Genomic DNA, 19916 nt, shown 5'->3' with positions numbered 1-19916 from the left:
CCAGCTATCTAAAGAGACCGATGGTTTACTTGTCAGAACAACACTACGAAATCGCCTGTTGAAAGCAGTTCAACTCGGGCAATACCTCCAGGAAGTTGGAGAGGAGTGGAAGTCAGTCGATGGACGGTCAGAACAAGACTAGTCGAAGGAGGCCTAACAGCGTATAGACCATTAACTTTCCCGAAATTGAATATTCTACCACTTCGTATGTAATATGTCTCGGAGAGCATAACACCACCTAGCAGCACCTCGGACTAAAAACTTCATGTAGATAGTTCTTCTTTCCTATCTCTCTGCCTCACCACTATGCCCATACATAAAGCTGACATCCCATGAGTGGCTGATCAACCAAAAAAAAAACAAAAATCATATATATTCCATACGATGTATTTTCAAAACTTGGCAGCATTTCCAACTATTATATATAAGCAGTTGGATAATACTTTGTACAAGGAATACTTGGGTCGACTTGAAGAAATTGTACAACACACACACAGATTTAAAATTCTCAAAAATCAAAATCATTTAGCTCCTGGATGCTAAATCTCAACATTGGGAGAAAATTATCAGTAAATGCGGGCGGGAGCACTGAGCGACTTTGGTGATATTTGATTTTAATATTGCAAAGATGCGAAATCAATCTAGTTATTCTTCCGGACTAACTCCTGAAACTTCTAATCACTATATGAATTCCAGGGACGGAAAGACAGACATGGCTAAATCCGCTCCGCTGTTCATGTCAATTATAGACTAGGCGATGCACACTTGTATTGCATTATAAACTTTTGACATAACTAATATATCTTCTGTTGTGCTCATAAAAAAAACTAGTAGAAGCTGTTTCCTTTTATTACTCAATGGTTTCCTCAATGTTAAGTTTTACTACAATAACAGATGGTTATCTAGTAAACTAACTTTTACTAGATAAATAACTTTTTCTGCCACTACGAAACATAAGGGATTTCAAGTTATATCGTCGCGTTTGTAACGTGCACAAATTTTACTTGAATATGTTTGTAGCATAGAGAAATATGGATTAGATATTCCACAGAGGTAAAAATATTATATTCTTGACTATCGCAAGATACGCCAAAGTCTATTCGCACTTACATCAAATACTACTAGGTTTGTGGAACTCCGGAATAAATGAACCTAACATTGGTTAAATAAGTGATGCCTTTGATGTAAAGTTCGAATTTTTCCCTAGATACGTAAGTTATTAGGTAAGAATTTGTACATAAGAGTATACAAATTTAATATGATGTTCGCGCTTCTGCTTGATGCATAGCAGAAGAAATTTCGTAATACAATTAAAACAGCAACGCTGAGAGATGTTGAAATATTCAAGCCGCACTTTCCATTCCATTTTAACTTTTGGTTTTTTTTTTTTTTGGCTCTGACGTTTAACAAGTAAATTTCATTAAAAAGGTGAAACATGCACTTTTTGTATATATAAATAAAATGGTGTTATCTTAATTGGAAAATTACAAGTTAAGCAAAAGTATGTAAAAAATATACTGAAACCTTCCAATGTATTCTATTTATAAAACGCTGCAATCAGAAATAATTGTTATTGTTATCAATGTAAGCGTTTAATTAATTCCTAAATGCACGTGCAAGTGCACACCTACTGATACATTCATCCGCTTGTAATCTTAAAAAGTAAATATATTTTAAGTTTTTTTTTTCTCGCCCATCTTTAAAACTCATTCCCACTTAGAACAGAGATAGATATAATAGTTCTGTCGATTCATTTGTAGCATTTAAATAGAAGGGTCTCCACCACGACATATGTACTAGGGAGCAGTATTGGAATCTCAGTTTGCTCAGCTAAATCCCTATGCCTTTGCACATACCGCATACTTTAGTAGCATTTAAATAAAAGGATAGTAGGGTCCCCGCCGCGCCATATATATATATGTACTAGGGAGCAGTATTGGAGTCTCAGTTTACTAAGCTATATCTCTATGTCTTTTCACATACCATATACTTAGCCGAGCTACAAGACAAGACTTGAAAAACGGTATTGTGTACATATATATATCTTGTGTAATGCACCTGAGCCGTGCATCACCAGCATCTGAAAGCATCTGCAATTCTGAAAAAAATTTGGAACATATACCAAAACGTAATAATTTTTCATCAATAACATGAGTGCTTTTCCTTCTCTTTTCTCTCGTAGCTGGACTTTCCCAAAACATCATCGTCCGCATTGTAGTAGAGGGTGTCCCAGATTAACTTCATTTAGCGAGTACATCTTTTTAAATCACTTCTAAAAAAAAAAAAAAAAACATATTTTATTGTATAACCTAATGTCTTAAGTTGACATTGACAATGGTTTATTCGAAGCCATTATCCCTCGCCGCAGTTAACAGCGCCTCATTAACATTGAACATATGAAAAAGTAACGTAAAGTCAAACATGCTTGCTTTTTAAAAAAAAAGAAAAAAAAAAAACTTTTGCATGTTCTTTGTTTAAGCTACGTAGTTCTCTCTATTCTTATTGCCTTTGTTACGAATTTTTATACAATATTAAGTTTTTATCGCTTCCAACAATCAATTGTTGTTCTTTCAAAGCCAGTTTACTGGCGAGCTGAGTGAATGCGGATACATTCACAAAAAATATTTTTAATTAGTTGGCTTTTACTAAACGGTTTAACATACGTCTAGAGTACCAAAGTTAAACTTAAAGACGATAAACGCTTACAAATTAAAACAAAAAAAACAAAAAAAAAAAACATTTCAAAAAATGATTAATGGATCTCTAATCGCGTTCTTTAACTCAATACTCGTACTATAAAGTGCAATACTCGGAAATACTAGATCTATATTATACTCCTTTTCTTTGCAACAATTTAGTCATATCCGACCAGTCTATCTATTTATTCTCTTTCAATCACCGGGTGGGCCTAAAGATTAGATTAAAAAGCTGCAAACTCGCCGATGTTGTCTCAATGGAAATTTGAATAAAAAATTGAGTAAATTTTTTTTTTTTTTTACATGGTCTGATATGATATTCTTCTTTCTGGATACGGTTCCTATCGCTAGATCGTGGTTTTTCTAAAAAAAAATACACTCTCACGTTTTCACTACAAGACTCTTTTACATACAATCAATTTATTCAATGGTAGAACTGTTTACATTCTACTTTGGCAATACTCTCGACTTCTCAACTCCAATATTCTCAATATCGACTTAAATTTTCTCCTCCGACATACATACTTTGCCTTCCGTAAACAGTCTGTTTATGTACATTGTTGCAAGCATATTACTATTACTTAAGTTCATGGCTTCGATTTTAATCCGTTAACCTGCTTTTCCGCTAGTTGTTTTCTTAGGCCGGGAGCTGCATGAGTTTTGCCTCTCTAGGCAATCTATTTTTTTTTTGGGGGGGGGAAAATCAATTAGTTGGAATGAACTGGATTTGAGATTTTCGTAACAATATGATATCCCCTACTGTTCCACGCGGTGATGGTAAAAAAGAGTGAAAGTGTTAGGAATTGCCCGCAGCCATTTTACAGCGTGAGCACTTACTAGCAATGAACAAATATGGTCAAACCGATTGAGGTTTGAATCCGTGAACACTGGATAATCGATACTAGAGCTAAACAACTGAAAAAATCTCGGCAAAAACCAGATCATTTCAGTATATCTAGGCGCAATAACATTTACTAGAACAACTTTGAGATTCGAGATAAAATTAATAGGAAAGGCAAAAGACCTACGACCTTGAGTTCATTTTCAAAGAATCAAGACATTTTTTGATATCTGCGAAACATATGAGACGGTGGCCCAATACACAAATAAAGTGTTTACTGCCTTCGGTGACTTCCTTTCCTTCCTTAGAATATTGATACAAACGTGAAGGTAATAAAGTACGAGGCGAAACAAATTAATTAAGGGGTGTATACACACATGAATGGATATGAACACTCTTTTCTCCCTATTTTTTTGCTGCACCTATGACTGAATGCGTGAGGTTCGTCTTTTCCTTCGTAGCATTCCCAACTATGCGTCAAAGATGTCATTACTATACATGTTGGTAATCACGCTAACAAGCTTAGCGGTTGTAGCTGTGTCTGTCTGTCGCCTGATATTAAAGTGTTCATATGGATGCATGTCACACCAAGGTAGGTTTTATTCTACCAAAATCACACTTAGAAAAGTGTTTTTGTAAAATATGCTAAGAAAAATAAAAATGAAAATTAACTGTTGTTCATAGGCAAAGGAGCGCAGTCGACAATGACGCCGTTAATGACGAATAGTTATAACATGTCGCTTCTCTGTTAGCGGTAACTGTTTTTTTTTTTTTTTTTATACCCATTACCGCATTTTGTCAAAAAGTTTTCAGAACATGCAGAAAGGAAAACTCAGCCATGTCGAAGCCATGTCCATCTGTGCGCCTGTGTAAACACGCTTCTGGTCGCGAAAGCTAAGATATTGACTTCAAATTAGGCAAAAACGAAGCGAGTTCTTTTACGTCGATTTTTATATAAAATGCGTCGAATCGGCTAAATCGTACACTTACAACGCAACATACATTAAGAAGAGCATGATTTCTTTTTTTGGGCAAAAAAAAAATTGCGATTTGTGCTTATTCCTGATAAACCACAACAGATGCAACAATAAAAATTTTCACAAATATTCTATGGGTGGTCCTGCTGCACTTGCACAGAAGCGTCAAAAAAACCTCCATTACACTCAAACCTGTTTTTGCGTCGTGTTTTTTGTGCGCTTATGCGGGCTTAGCCTTAGCTTGAGTAGGGAACGCATAAACGTACAAAAAAAATCGCACAAAAAGAGGTTTGAGTGTGTAGAGCATAGAAATTTCGTTTTTTCCCTCCCCTTGTTTCAAGTTTTTTTTTTTTCTTATAAGACAAAGGCGATGGATATGAGAAATTCAGCCACAGTTGAATATAATTTTCTTGAAATTAAACTTTAAATTATTCGACACAATGTTTCAAACGTACTGACCTAAAACAATTAATCAGGATAAACGCGACTTTCTAAAGCATTCCGTCAACAAAGTCGCTTGAGAACAGAAGACGTAACTTACAAGTCCCAGCGAATATCCAATTAAAATATCTGAGAGTGATATTCATGCAGAAGAGAAGTGTGAAAATAATTCTGATTTGCCGAACCGATACATATATACAGTGCTAGTTTAAGCCGACAAACCGTAAATTATTTTGCTTTAAGATATGTTTTCTTAGCTCTTCACCTGTTTTCTTGTATTATTTTAAGGAGCACTTCTTCCATTCACAATTGTTTCTCATTAACATATTTTACGTTTGCTTTTTACATTCAGTCAGTGCGCGCACAAGCAAAATAGTATATAACAGGAGCCCCTATATAGGATGTGTTGCGCTTAACGTTACGTCTAGTATTACTTAAAACCTTCAGCTATTTTCTTGGGATGAAGCTATAGAAGGTCAACTTATTTATTTTCGCACTTGCAAGTCATAATTCATACTAATACAAACATAACATTCCGCGCTCGCAACTATTATTATTGTTAGCGATGAAGAGCAATAATAATAATTCTAAAGAATTGAAAACCTACAGCGCTAGTAAAACGTAAAGCCATAAACTATTATATAATCTTGACGGTAAGGTGAGAATTAATTGAAAGGCGTTTTATATCAATTTCACGATTTATATATATATATATATGAAATAAAAAGTTTGAAATAAAAATCAAAAATCATGATAGGGCGTCCCGGTGCCCGGTGGATAGAAAATGCAATTTAAGTATATTTACGCTGAGTTAGGGCAAAACCTTTTCTTCTTCTATGGTTGCAGGATGTGTGAAGAAAAAGATGTAAAATATTTTGATTTTATTATTATTACAGTTTTACTTAGCATTAACTCGATATGAAATTTTCTTCCCGTACGGCTGGCAGGTGTGTGTTATGGTTTTCCGTGCAAAGTGTTTGGCAAAATATAAATTTGTGTTTTTCTTTTTTTCTACTTTTATTTATATAACACTAAAAAGTACTTTAAAAGGGATTATCACAACCAAATCCTTAAGCGTTGTGGAGAACATCAAGATGCTAAATGGTTATTGTGTTCGATGGTTTCGAATTGATAAATAAACACTTACCGGGAAGTGTAAGTCTTTGCTAGCATTTAATTGAATACAATCGAAATGATTCGAGTGATTCGTATGGCAGATGAAATCTATGACATATGAAGCTCTTTCGAGCCAGTCGTTGTTTGTTTTTGTTGTATTTTTTTTTTTTTTTTTTTTTTGAAATTTTAATATATTTTCCTAAAAGCGTACTTTCAAAAGAAAATCTCAATTTTACTGCATTGTGATCATTTTGAGTTTTCCTTAATACGCACATTTCATAAACGCATCTGAGGCGGACATATGGAACCAAGTTCAGTCAAGACAATTCAAAACTCCGTACAGATAAAAAAGGTTTGTCTGGCTTTCAAAGTACTTTACTAGGTATATAAAAGATTAGTAAACCTCTTTAAGGCGATGGATAAAAATTTTATTTTTCCATGTTGCGAACCAAATTTAACCAAAGATGAAAAACGGAAACCCGATAGTCACTATGTTTGGAGCGAAAAATATTCCTTTCCGTTACTTAAAAATTCTTTTCTTTCTTTATCTGCTTCTTTCTTCGCGTTTTTTTTTTTTTTTCTTGTTTTGTTTTTTGTTGCTCAATGCCATTCTCACATTCTATCCTTAGCTTAAACTAAAGAAAACTCTATGCTGATCATTTATGGCAAACTGGATAACACATAAGTCAGACAACAAAAATCAGACGGACGGAAGAATAGATGACTGAGGTAGAAGATGTAATTCAAGTTTCAGCCTAGGCTAGGCTAGGTCAGCGTTTCTTTAATCTGTTTAGTATAGAATCTAATTCCAATTTTTTGTGTTGTGTAACAAACAAGATAAAAAAGCCTCTTCTGCTATCCTAAGACGGGTAGCAAATTTTATGTTCACTCGCTTTTGCTTAACTATTTATGATTAAATAATTAAACATTTGAAACGACGAACCCTTCAGCAGCAGCAAGGGCGAAAACATCAACTTAAGTGCATTTAAAATACTTAAGAAATAAAATAATTTCTTTTTTACTTTCGCTTTTCATTTTTTTTTTTTCCCACTCTTCCTTTCAACTTGAAAGCCTGAAAAGTAGAATGAAGATGTAATTATATCCTCTGTATACAAGTTGAACTATAAATTTAAGAAAATAAAGTTAATTTACTGTAATATTTTATAAAGTAAATAAAAAGTTTTTTCCTCAACATTTCTTAGTAGTAAGATTGGAATACCCTTGTCGTTGCTTAGTTTACCCAGGTGCTCTTAAACAGAATGAAATATTATGCCAAAATCTGAACCCACTATTTCCTTTTTTGGAAATTTATTATTATTATTATTATTATAATTTTAGGTTAATGAAATAAATTCTTAGACATTGAGCACTGGCAACATAGGCCATCGGCTCTTTGAGAAATTTAACATTTGTACCTTATACCACTTGTGTGACAAGGATATATTAAGTTTGTGCGTGTGTATGCAAGACCCAGAAAAGGTTGGGATTGATCCACCTTTCATTATACTGATCGATTATGGGTCACTTTCTTAATCCGTCTGTCCATCTGTCTGTCTTGCCTTAGGTATATGCTGATTAATTTTGTTCAGGTGTTTTGGCCGAAGGAGGATAGCTCTTGGAATTCCCGATCACTTCTCATTTGGCAATGTCATTAAATAAACGACTGTAGAGTGTTGTAGGATAGTTGATGGTGGGCCATGGCCCACTACAGTGTTTCTACTTAATCTTTCTCATTATTTAGGGAACTTTATTTTCTCAATGAAAAAGAAAATTTTCCCTATTTAGCCTAAGTCTTTAAACTTGAATAGCTACAAAATACTTTCCCACCTGACTATATTTATTAAGGGTTATTTACCTTTATTGCTGCCTTCTAATATGGCAGAATAGCGCAATGAAATTCAACTTGAGGGCACAAATAAACTATTTAACTTTTATTAGATGTGTGTGTTGCTGTAAAGCAATCTTTCGCATAATTACGCCTTAACGGTTTTATTCGTAGTCGCTATGTTAATAAATTATTAATATTTATATTACTTTTTATGTCCTACACCGTTCGTAATGCAGAAGTGTTTATAACAACAAGAAGAAGGATTTGAGAGAAATCCATCCTTTATCATACCGACCGAACACAGATTGAATGGGACAATTGTTACGATATAAAATTCCATTTGAAAAACCCTTTTCTATGAAAAACAACATTATAGTCGAGTAAGGTCAGCTATCTAATGGTACGCCAAACCACTTCAACCAACACAATCCAGTATTCATTTTCATGTGAAAATTTTTTTCATTTTCATCTATTTGTGTCATCAAGTTCAGTAAATTAGATTTTATTGCTACACACAGACTCACTTTTCGCGAGGAGTCTTATATGAAAAAAGTTGTACCAAAATCGCTACAGTGTTAAAGCATTCATCATATAAGCAGACATGTATGGGTGTATTGGAGGGGGTGAGAAAATCTGCTCATCCATTCCACAATTTAAAATGCCCAAACACTATGCCTTATCCATTTTTATGAATAAATTTTCAAAAGTTCTTTCATAGTACAACTGTTTCAAAATTGTTCCCCTTTATGTGGGAAGTTATAAGAATCGTTGCTGTCCTATGCATTTGCAACAGAACTCGCTTTAAAAGGCATAACTGTGTAGCAAATTTTGTCGCTGTCTTTGAAAAATTCGTTACTTATGCCTTGAAACAAAAACTTACTTGAGCAGACAACGTTAAATTAATTCTCAATCAATGATCATATTGAACGCGATAGCTCAGCTCTACCCTTCTGGATGTCACATAAATGCGCAGAAACTTAATATATTGTATACTACTCGTGCAATTCAGAAATGCAATCATATCCACTAGTGAAACCTGATGTTTGCCAAAACTAGCCTCATAAACCTCTTCAAGTCATTTTTGTCATGCTTTTCATTTTTCAAAAATTAATATTCATTTTCATTTAACATTCAGCTGAGGCGAAAATCTTCCGCAGAAACCTCTCTTTGCAAACCACTAAAATATTCCTTACAGCTTACTTATGAAAGGAATGATTCCTGTTTATTTAACGATAAGTGCTTGATATTCAAGTTTCGCTACGTGAAGAACTCGGATTTCATACTTGACATTTTGTCATTTTTATTATTTTGCATGACATTTCCAAAAAAATGTATAAACATTTACGGGATACATGTATACTTGTTTTCATTGTGCATTCACACGTATCAACATTAATTTTTAAGTATTTTACAGATGCCCTGTCACTCATACACTTACATCTAACGGTTAAGCTGCTTTTAGTTGCCTTTAGCTGCCTTATGAATTTAAAGTGAAACGATGTCTGCGATGTTTATATAAAAATATACATTGTTTATAAAAGTCTTTTGAATCAGATGCAATTTACTTAAGGCCATTAATTTTTTTTTTTTTTGTGTGCACAAATATCCAGCATTGATTCATCAATAATCTGCACGGTACGGGACGGTACGATACGGTACGGTACGGTACGGTATTTCCTGGCAGTAACCAAAAACTTGAAAAAGAATTTCTTGAAAATAACTTGTTTTTATATTATTGCACCTACAGATTTACTCTTCATTCTTCTTCTTTTTATTTTTATTTTTATTTTTTTTTTATATTATTCCTCTCTGACAGTAGGTTGCTTTCCTTCATATGAAGAGAGAGAGAAAAAAAAAGAAGAAGAAAATTTCTTTAAAAGAAGTTAATAATTATGCAATAAAATAAATTACTTCGAAGCATAAACGTGCTAACAGCACGCGCAAAAACACTGTTTATTTTCCTTTGAATCCTCACTAATTTACATTATGATAAACAATCTTGAATAGCAGCAGGCAGTCGACTTCTGCCAGAAGTATGTTCTACAATTTCATCATAATTTTCTACGACTTAAGAAAATATCTAAAACAAAAAATTGTTAAATCCAAGGGTAATGGTTTGTGAAAAATATCTATAAAAACTTAATGTTTTATGAAAATTGAACTAAGGACTAAAAACGATTTGATGAAGGAGTTTACGACCTTTAAATTACTTTAAAAAAAAAAAAAAAAAAAATATTCCAAAAAAGCCAAATTTCGTTACACATGTTTTTCCATTCAATTCTAATAGATTCAAGGTCATAAAAAAGTATGTTTCGAGAATAACGGAACATTAAAATCCAATATCATCATAACTTAACCAATGGAAAGTTCTGTTCACTAACGCAATTCAAGGCGAAAGAAAGTGCAACGATCTCATCAATTCAAAATTTCACAAGGTCCACTTAGTTTGAAGGCAAAGAAAGCTGCTCTGATTTTTTTATACTGCATTCCCACTCATAAAATCCTTTAAAAATTCGCTCTTATAATATAGAGAGCTATATTCGCCACTATATTAGCCATGGAGCGAATAATTTATACTCGTCACCGCTAGTGATTCTGTGTTAATTGTGAATTTATCCGTCGATCGGAATAATGATCACTTATCTACTTTACATGGATTTCGTCGCAACATATTCAAAACAAATTTATGGCCATCGATGGGCATAGGCGACAGTATGATCAACGATACTCGTCTGGTGCTGTGCTGACGGAATTTTTTGGGAAAAAAGGGAAATAAGTTTTTTGGGTTCTTTTTTTAAAGTCATCTCTGTATTGTATGTAATTGATGTAGAGAATGACGTAGACAATGGACGTAAAGGATGGTATAGACAATTTCTAGTTTGGCCGCACTAGAGTCTCAAATTTGCATGTTCTTCCATGTCCATGTTTCGCTAACATACCAAATTTTAAAACACCGTTAAAAATAGCTCCCGCCGGCAGAGTTTGAATTTGTTTAGTTTATTAAAAAGGTATTTTCATATAGATTCATGAAATTCCCACAAAAATATTTTTCTTCTTTTTAATATGAACGAAGTAGGCTTTCAAATCCAACTATATCTCGATTATAACCATTTAACAAGCTCTGATAAGTCGTTAACAGAGTTTTGTTAACAGACATGGTAGGTGTCCTTGCTAATCAAATTCATCTTCACGCCTTTAATTTTTTTCCTTATTTTTATGCTATGGACCAATTTTTATCATAAGCTATTAAAAATTAAACCTTTTTCTGAAGGACTTACTATTCGTGGAAAATCTTATATGGAGTAAGGTTCAAGAAACAAACCCATGTGATGCAGACATTCATACTTAAAACTTTTTGGCATAGTTTACGTATCCTGATAATCCATGCTTTGGTATCCATAAAATAGACCTACGTAGTTCAAACTCGGTAAGGTTGATTCCTTTGTCCGTTTACTATTATGAACCAATTTTTTACTATGCAATATTGATAATAAGATTAAGACGAAACACTATTACACAGCGAATGAGGAGAAATTTGCAATTTTCTTGCATATAACGACTTTTCAAAGCGGGACGTTGAAAAGATGGACTGATACGAATCATTTTTAAATGAGTTCGCCCTTGGTTCGAAGCACTCCAATGTACGAAATTGCATTAAAATATCTGAAAAATTGCGATCAGTCGGTTGAAAACAAATTCACATCGACAGACGGACGGACAGGCAATTCAGAAAATGATATTGAACCGATCGGTTTAATAAAAGGTGGGTCCAATATTCTTTGCAAAATATTTATATTCAGTTGTAGCCTGTGAGCCTTTTACCGATTTTTCCATTTTTATATATATAAAAAGTAGGTATATGTGTATATTCTGGATTGTTGCAAATGGCTTGACTACAAGCATTCAACTCCGGCTTTCGGTAATGGGTTTAAAGTTAAAAAATTTCGTAATTGTAATGCAAAGCGATTTAATTAATTTGCCACGACGTGGCTAATGAAGAATTGCTCGGTCGGAATGAAGAACGTGCAATCTGCGTTAATAGCCGAGTTGGCTAAAAGCAATATTATGTAAGATCATCACTACGTTTGAATACGTACGGAAGCAATTTCTTTTATTTGCTTTAGTTAATCTAGAAACGTGTTCCAACGTAAGACTTCCCTTTTATGGGAATGTATGAAAGTATATAATCTTAGCTAAAAAAGAAGTTGACACTGAGAGATGCGTCCTTAAAAAAAAACATTTGATAGATTTATTGCACCTTAAGAGAGATAAATATTAGTAATCCTGTAGAAGTTTCCAGCTGTAATGTGCTCATTAGAATACCACAATGTCGAGCTAATTACGAACTCTTGCTTATTAAAAAAAAACTTTAACGACTCGTAGCGCCCGTTTGTAACGTTAAATAGTGCAAAAAGGAAATTTTTGAAACTTAATCTAATACAATGGCTGCCTGAATATATATACATAGGTCATAGCCATATGCTAGCGAGCATATGTATAGGAAAAATTATATTCTTTGTACAGATGGATCCATTATTCTTGACGAAGAAGTATTGATTATCATTGCTCTGCCGCTGTACGATTTCTAATACATGTAGTTATGTCTATTTAGTTAGTTATGTTTATTAACACATTTGCGAACAATTGCACGGATATACATTCTTATCTGTATAAAGTAGAAAGACGAGAGATAATTCTTCATACACCGGTCTACTCTGACCATTTCGGACGAATTGATTTTTTGATGGTATAACTCTATACCTCTATAAGTGTCTGCAATCAATTTAGATTATATGAAACGTCACTACTGTGATATGACAATATTTGCTCTATTACTCATGTCATGTATATGTTGCAAAGCGGCGCCTTGTAGCATTGCTTATATTTGATCAATCTATGAAATATCAACGTAGCTGCAAATTAACTTAAGCTGGATAGAAATCTTAAAGTAATCACTTATATTAATTATTTTATTGACATATATACATGTATTTTATATGTATATATATATGTCATTGATATTTGAGTTATCTATGAATAATTATTGTGGCTGCAATTTAGGCAATCAAATTAATACCAAATATCATTAGAATTATTTTTCGAGCAGAAAATAGTAAACTCTTCATTTTACACGTACACACACACACACACACACACACACACACACTATTTTATTATGCTGAATTAGTTTAAAAGTTAAGAAGCTAATTAATGTCTGCATTAATATGCTTTTTAAGCAAAAAAAAAAAAATGTATTTCTTTTAATTTTTCTCTCCACTCACTAGAGTGTCAAACTTATAAAGCTCGTTACACTTTTAATCTTAATCAAATTATTTGAAAATTATATTAAAAATATCGCAATTTTCTAAGCAAAAGCTGCTCATCTCTTCATCATAGTTATTATTCTCTTTATAAAAACTAATGAAATTAGATAAAACAACTAAGGAAATTATATGCGGTAGATGCCGAATCTCACATACCCACCACAATGCTTTTCGCTTTCTGCTATGGTTATTTGATAACCAGTTCGTTGATATTATTTGGAAAAATTTAATTGCGGTGTCTACCATAGTCATTTTAGAATTAATCTATTTTTAGGCAGATAATATATATCTTCATTTGAGGAATGTATTCTAGGAAATAGTTGCAAATATTCTGTCTTGTTTGCCTTATGATAAATAAGCATAAAATCTCAAAAAAGTGAAAAATATGAAATTTATTTATTGGGTAACGTTGCGTGGGCATGGACAATATTTTCCATTCTTGCACGTAAAGAGTAGAGTGTTTTGTAAAGTAAATGAGGAAAATTTCAACCTTCGAACTGAATGACGTGCAAAAGCCCCAACTGCGTTCAGTTTTTGCTTCACAGCGGGTTTCTGCTTTGTTCAATTTGGCCCCTTTTCATTACCAACCTGCGTGCAAAAATTTCCACTGTTCCTACCAAAATTTGAAGCCGATATTTTCATTTTTGCGAACAGGAGAATGCCAAAAATACACACCACGGACGGATGGACAGACATGGCTAAATTAATTGAGAATTTCACGCTGATCAAGAATATATATATACTTTATAGGGTCTCTATAGCTTCCTTTGTTGGATGTTACACACATTAGGGGGGGAAAAAAAAAGCAAAAGTGACTATAGACCCTTAAGAATATATATACCTTTTAGGGTCTCTATAGCTTCCTTTTTTGGGTGTTACACACATTACGGGGGGGAAAGAAAAAAGGAAAGTGACTATAGCCCCTTACCACCCCTCTTACAATGACAGACGAACCATTTTTCGTGAGTTCGAACACAAAATCGCATATAGTTGAAATTTCAAGGGGATTAAAAAGCGAAAGCTCACGACAGATGTGCTTCGTGAAAAAGCATGGAATTTATTTAATGATGAGGATGACAAAAGCAGACCTGCAGGTTTGCAAAAATTTTTTGGAAACTCTTATCAACAGCTGCAATATTTGATATAACAAGACCAAGAGTAATCCCCACAAGTCAAATGGCTGGCTTTTACAATAAGCAAACATTTTGAAATTTCCGCATTTGAATGATCATAGAATAAAAAAATATATATTACTTAACGTTACTCCCAAATGTCAGTGTCGCTTATGAATGTATGAGTCAAATGATAAAACGAAACTTCAATATTTCTTAGTATAATTAGCAAGCAACATTTGGTACATGCTTCCATATCATTATTTGAACGACTTTTGTCGCGCTTCAACTTGTATCAATAATGCAATGCAATCCATTTGATGATGAGAAAAAGAAAAAAAAAACCGAAATGAAGAGATTTCTCTGTTCATCTTTTTTGTCATATTTTTTTAATTTTCTTCTTGTTTTTTTTTTTTTTGTTTTTACTAATTACTGGTTTTATTTGTGCGAACTAGTAACATATGAGATGTGATAGCAATGGCATCAAGTTAACAAAACCGACATATATAATAAGTGAGTAAAAAACCTGACAAATGACAATGTTAGGCAGAAAAAAGAAGCAAAGAAAGAAAGAAAAGAAAATCGCAAAGAGGAGAAAAACAGTAGCGACAATAACGGCAATATAATGGTATCCATTCATGTCCGTTTTTCGCGCGACTCATTCCTGTTCATTGATATTGAAATTTTTGCTTTATCATGTCTTGTCGTTTCTTTTCGCTCTTTTTTTTTTTCTTTTCTTTTCTTTTCTTTTCTTTTCTTTTCTTTGCTTATATGTGTGTATATGGCCAAGCCTATATGTATATGGGCATTTCCTGTTAGCTGTACTTACCGATATTTATACTGTGAATGTGATAGTAAGTAAATCTGTGTCTTACCAAAAAGTGGAGTATGACATAGTTTTCTGTGTGACTTCTTTTTATTTTAGTTGAAAAGCAACCGATTATTCGCTTAATGATATTTTCCCAAGACGTAACTTGACAAACCAGTAAAAGATTAAAAGTCAAACAAGTTTTCTCTGATTTCTTTCAATGGTCATTAACAGATGCAAGCAATTTTCCGAAATCCATTATTGCAGATGGAACCAAAAGCAAACTCGTTTTTTTGTTTTTTTTTTTTCTTTTTTTTCAAAGAGAAAAGAAAATAATTTATAAAAAGAAATTGCCAACGAAAAAAGAAAATTAACTGCATCTATATATATTTGTAAATATCTTAGCCTTGCTCGTTAACCAAGCAACAAAAAAATTTCACATTTATAAGAAACAATTTTTGTTTTCAACAAACAAAAAATAATGATAAGTAAATGATAATGAAGCGTTTGAGAGGCAAAAGAAACAAAAAAAATGTTATTTTCCAGCAGATCCCCTCTTTCTATTTCTCTCTCTCTCTCTCTCTCTCTCTCTCTCCCACTCTCTCTCTCTCTCCCTCTCCCACTCTCTTGGGAAATCCAAGATCATTTCATGCATACACTTTACACGCTCTCACACATCAACGTTTAATTGTAAAACTATCTCTGGTAATTATAATATTGCGTTGATTGCGAAAGCGCGCGAAAGTCCACTGAGGCTTTTATAAGGCATTAGCTTTTGTCGAAGGAGACAATTTGAGAATGAAGAATTAAGAGAAAAAAAGTTAAAGGAATATATTCAGATGCCATAGGGACGGACCATCCCTACAACTAGATTCTTTGAAAACTTGATAGATTTTATTTGGAGGAGACATTCATTCCCCAGACAAGTTTGCGTGTTAAAGTTCACATCCCGGTTCATTCGGATCTGACAAGGCGCTCCTTCTGTAGAAGCGCCAAGAGATTGACAAGTAAGCAGTTGACAAGCATTAAATCTGTACTCAATTAATTTGCAGCCGCTTTTTTTTTTCGTCGTGCGTAGACGGTTTGCTGTCGAAGCCTATAAGTTAGTAATTAGAATGACTACAAGCAGCTCTGAGCTCCTTTGTCTATTGTGGATGGCTGGCTTTTATTAGCCGAATAAAGATGTAAAAAAAAAAGGTACACCACATAGCATTTTAGAGAGCATTGAAGAGAATGAATTCTGCGACGAAAAGAGAAAGAATGAAAACATTATAACTTGTTCAAATAAGGCGTTATATGGAAAGCGATCGGAAAAGTGTTCTGATCCGAACCATTGTCATTCACCACCAATTTCGCGGGCCACTAGACGTTGATTTGAGAAATTGCACGAACATATCTTGTGCGAGTTGCAGGTTGAACACAAAAAACTAAGAGGGACAGAGAAGCTAAAGTCGATTCCGAAATTGATTCTGAATCGAACGATGTAATTAAAGGTGGGTTTTTTTCAAGCCTTTCTAGGTATTGTCCTCAATTGTGCAAATTTAAATTTTGGTAGGTACGATTATATGAGAGGGGGTTCAAAAAATTTTAACTGCCCTAAATTTTTCATACCAATATAGAATGTCAAAATTTTACTAGTCAGCCACATTTATAGAAAAATTGCAGGTATAAATAAGAAGTCGTATGGAGAGTGGTCGGAAAAGTGCACCGGCCCGAATCATTGTTAATAGTGTTCGGTCTTGGCCCGAAGGGCATCGGTGCACCGGATTTCAATAAAATATTTTAATAATATCGACTTGTAGTTTGAACACAAGTTTACATGGAGCAAGATCAGAAAGACAAACAGACAGACAGACAGACAAAGATAGATTCAGAAAATGATTCTAGAACGGACGTTTTAATAAACGTTGGATCTAACTTCTTCTGGGTGCTATGCAATATACCATGTATAATAAGCGCTGTAGGGTATAGAAAATGTATACATATCTAGCAAAACGGTAATCCCGTAACCGACACAGAAGTAGAGTTGGGAAGGAATCATTAAGCTGTTGCAAGAACATGCAAAATCTTGACAACCGTTAGTAGAGAACATATGCAGTTCGATCAACGAATCGTACGAGAGTCTCCAGATTAAAACATCATTTAGGTGCGACATAGAGGAGAATAATTTATTTTAACCTACGGTTTTTCCACTCCTCTTTGCTTCACATGGGGCCTAGACTGAAAATATGAAAAACAATATAAAGAGTAGTACGTCTATGCATTAGTTTTTGTAGACGAATAAAAACGAATTAAACGTTTCGTTCGATTAATTACTAATCTTGTATAGCTGTTGTTGGTAAACTAAGTTACCAACAACGATCATTAGGACTTTCGTAATAGAATTGACTAATGACAAACATGGCATTCTCGCATGTAATCATATGTTTGTCGCAAAGGTCCCCTAATCATTTACTTTGCATTTGCTTAATTGACAATCAACCTAATGATGGTTTATGCATAAATAATGACCGGTTAGAGACTACAAAAAGATATGTTTATAATGGCTTTTTTTAAATAAAATAATTTTTAAAATTAGTAAAACGAACTTATTTATAAATAAATGAACAGTCAGTCAGTAAACCTTCTAGAAGTCAAGTACATAAAAGCCACTAAAGAAACCTTCAGATGGAAGAAAAAAGAAAAAACTTAACGATAAGCACTTATAAAAAAAACTGACTCCCAAGAAATGATTCAAATGATTAGGAAATAGATGATGACACTGTACTGTAACTGGGGAGGTTCGGCGAAACGCAGATTAGTACGCAGATGTAAGTACTTCCCCTTCTTCAAATGTTCTTTAGAGATACAAGCGACTTATCCATCAAACAAATCCTTTGGTACAATTGCTCAGCAAGGTCATTTACACGCCCATTAGTTGTCCATATGATGCGCGGTCTGCTTCTCCTCCTTTTCTAATCTATTTCCAGTAATTTTCCTCGCTGTTCCGAATGTTCCCGCTTTTTAAGTCGAATGTATATATTACTCCTTCTATTCTTCTCTTCTGCCTATACCGTCTTACTTACATATAAAGAGGACCACCTCTGGAAGACTGGTCGTGTAAGAAAAAAAAGAAGAAAAGCGCAATAAATTATGCCCAGCTGCAATCGAAATTTTTTACACCAATATTAAGGAAATTATTCGTATTCTGTAGGATTAGTAGTGGGCGTGACTGAGTTTGTCGAATAAAAGTGGGAATTTATGTCGTGCGTCTGAAGCAAATACCTCCGTTTTTGTACCTAAGAGTACGCTTGCCACAGCAACTAATAGAGCGACGGACAGTCAGTTTGGCAAATTTGTTTAGAATGCTTCGTTTTTAATACTAATCAATAATATGCAGACTTTATAGAATTTCAGAAACTATTTCCTAGACTGGGCGTGGCTGATTATGTTAATTTTCGCGCACGTTCTTCAGAGCAACACATAGAATACAAATGAAAATTTTTATCGTTGTATTTGTTATTGTTTATAAGTAACCAACAAACATAACATTTTATATATTTATGAAAACAGAAATAAATGATCTCAGGTTACTTTGTAATGTGGGCGTGTTGTTTGCCCTGTTTGGCTCAATTTCACCGCCAACCTTCCTATAAAAACTTCCAATGTTTCTGCCAAATTTGAAGCAGAGAGGTCTCTTTTGAGACGAGGAGAATGCATATCATAGGCATTACGCTCACAGACAGACAGGCGGACATGCTTAAACCAGCTTAGACCTTCATGCTTATCTGGAATATGCGCACTTTAGGTGCCTCTGAAGCTTTCTTCTGAGTATTGCAAACACACCCCTCAAATGAATACTTCATCACCATTCGTTAACTACAGAAAATGTACATAACCTCAACGTCTTCAAAAATTGACAACAAATTCAAAATTTGAAATATATTCATAATCGGTAATGATGTGATCTGAAGTGTATTTTAGAATTTTGTGTGCAAATCGACCTCGAATCCTATACTGATCAAGAGTAAAGATACATTTTGTAGAATATCTGAGTATTTGTCACTTTTAGGTAAACTAAATGAGAGAACAGTTAAAACCAATCTTTCGATGGAAGCTATAAAAAAATTATTTTCCATATCAGCTTAAGTGCTCGAGTTTATTTTCTCAGATGTTTTAGGCTTTTGGACTGACATGGCCCACTCATTGTCAGCTTAAGATAGCTTAAGATAACTTAAAAGTTCTAATAGTTAACTGACACAATGTCGGGCACATGCACATTCTTGAACCCATTTAGAACTGTGTCCCATTCTAGAATATATATTATGTACTGGCATATAACCTCAACATTTTTTCTATACGCAATTAATTCCTTTACAATAAACTCTTGGATACGATAGTTTGAGATCATCCATTATGAGGTTCACTAAGAAAAATTCGATGCCAAATGTTAACGCGTAGTTTAATAAATGTGAAATGAACATAAAAATTGAAAGCAGTGAAGAGAATCGTCGCCAACAACACTTCGCGCCTAATGAGACGAACGTAGAGAAATAATTTGATTTTTTTTGTTGAGTGTAAGAGAATCAATGATTATTAGCAGCCGGATGGGAAACCTTGATTACAAAACATATTTCCTTCACGTTAAACTCCGATGAGTCCGGCATTGTCGTTTCCCCGATTGTCATTGCTATTTACAGTAATGCAGCAGCCAGCAGCTAACAGTCTGCTATTTAATTACCTTTTTTATTAGGTGGCAACACAAATATTAGCAATGTTTCTTTTTTTTTTTTT

General features: G+C 33.7%; 1 protein-coding gene across 3 annotated transcripts in view; it reads left to right on the top strand.

Moving 5' to 3' along the window:
- The window catches only part of LOC119636548 (putative polypeptide N-acetylgalactosaminyltransferase 9), a 125520-nt gene that overhangs the window by 35268 nt on the left and 70336 nt on the right, over positions 1 to 19916 (top strand). The window contains exon 1 of one of the 3 annotated variants that reach the window (XM_038031948.1): positions 2312 to 4129. The exons of the other annotated variants lie outside the window; for them this stretch is intronic. The gene's annotated coding sequence lies outside the window, so the exon portion shown is untranslated. Of the gene's footprint in view, positions 1 to 2311; positions 4130 to 19916 lie in introns of those variants that run through there. 3 annotated transcript variants of the gene reach the window in all.

This window comes from Glossina fuscipes, unplaced genomic scaffold (genome assembly GCF_014805625.2).
Source record: "Glossina fuscipes isolate IAEA_lab_2018 unplaced genomic scaffold, Yale_Gfus_2 28, whole genome shotgun sequence".
NCBI lineage: Eukaryota > Metazoa > Arthropoda > Insecta > Diptera > Glossinidae > Glossina > Glossina fuscipes.
The sequence above is the reverse complement of the archived record's forward strand: the minus strand, read 5'-3'. Positions and strand labels throughout refer to the sequence as shown.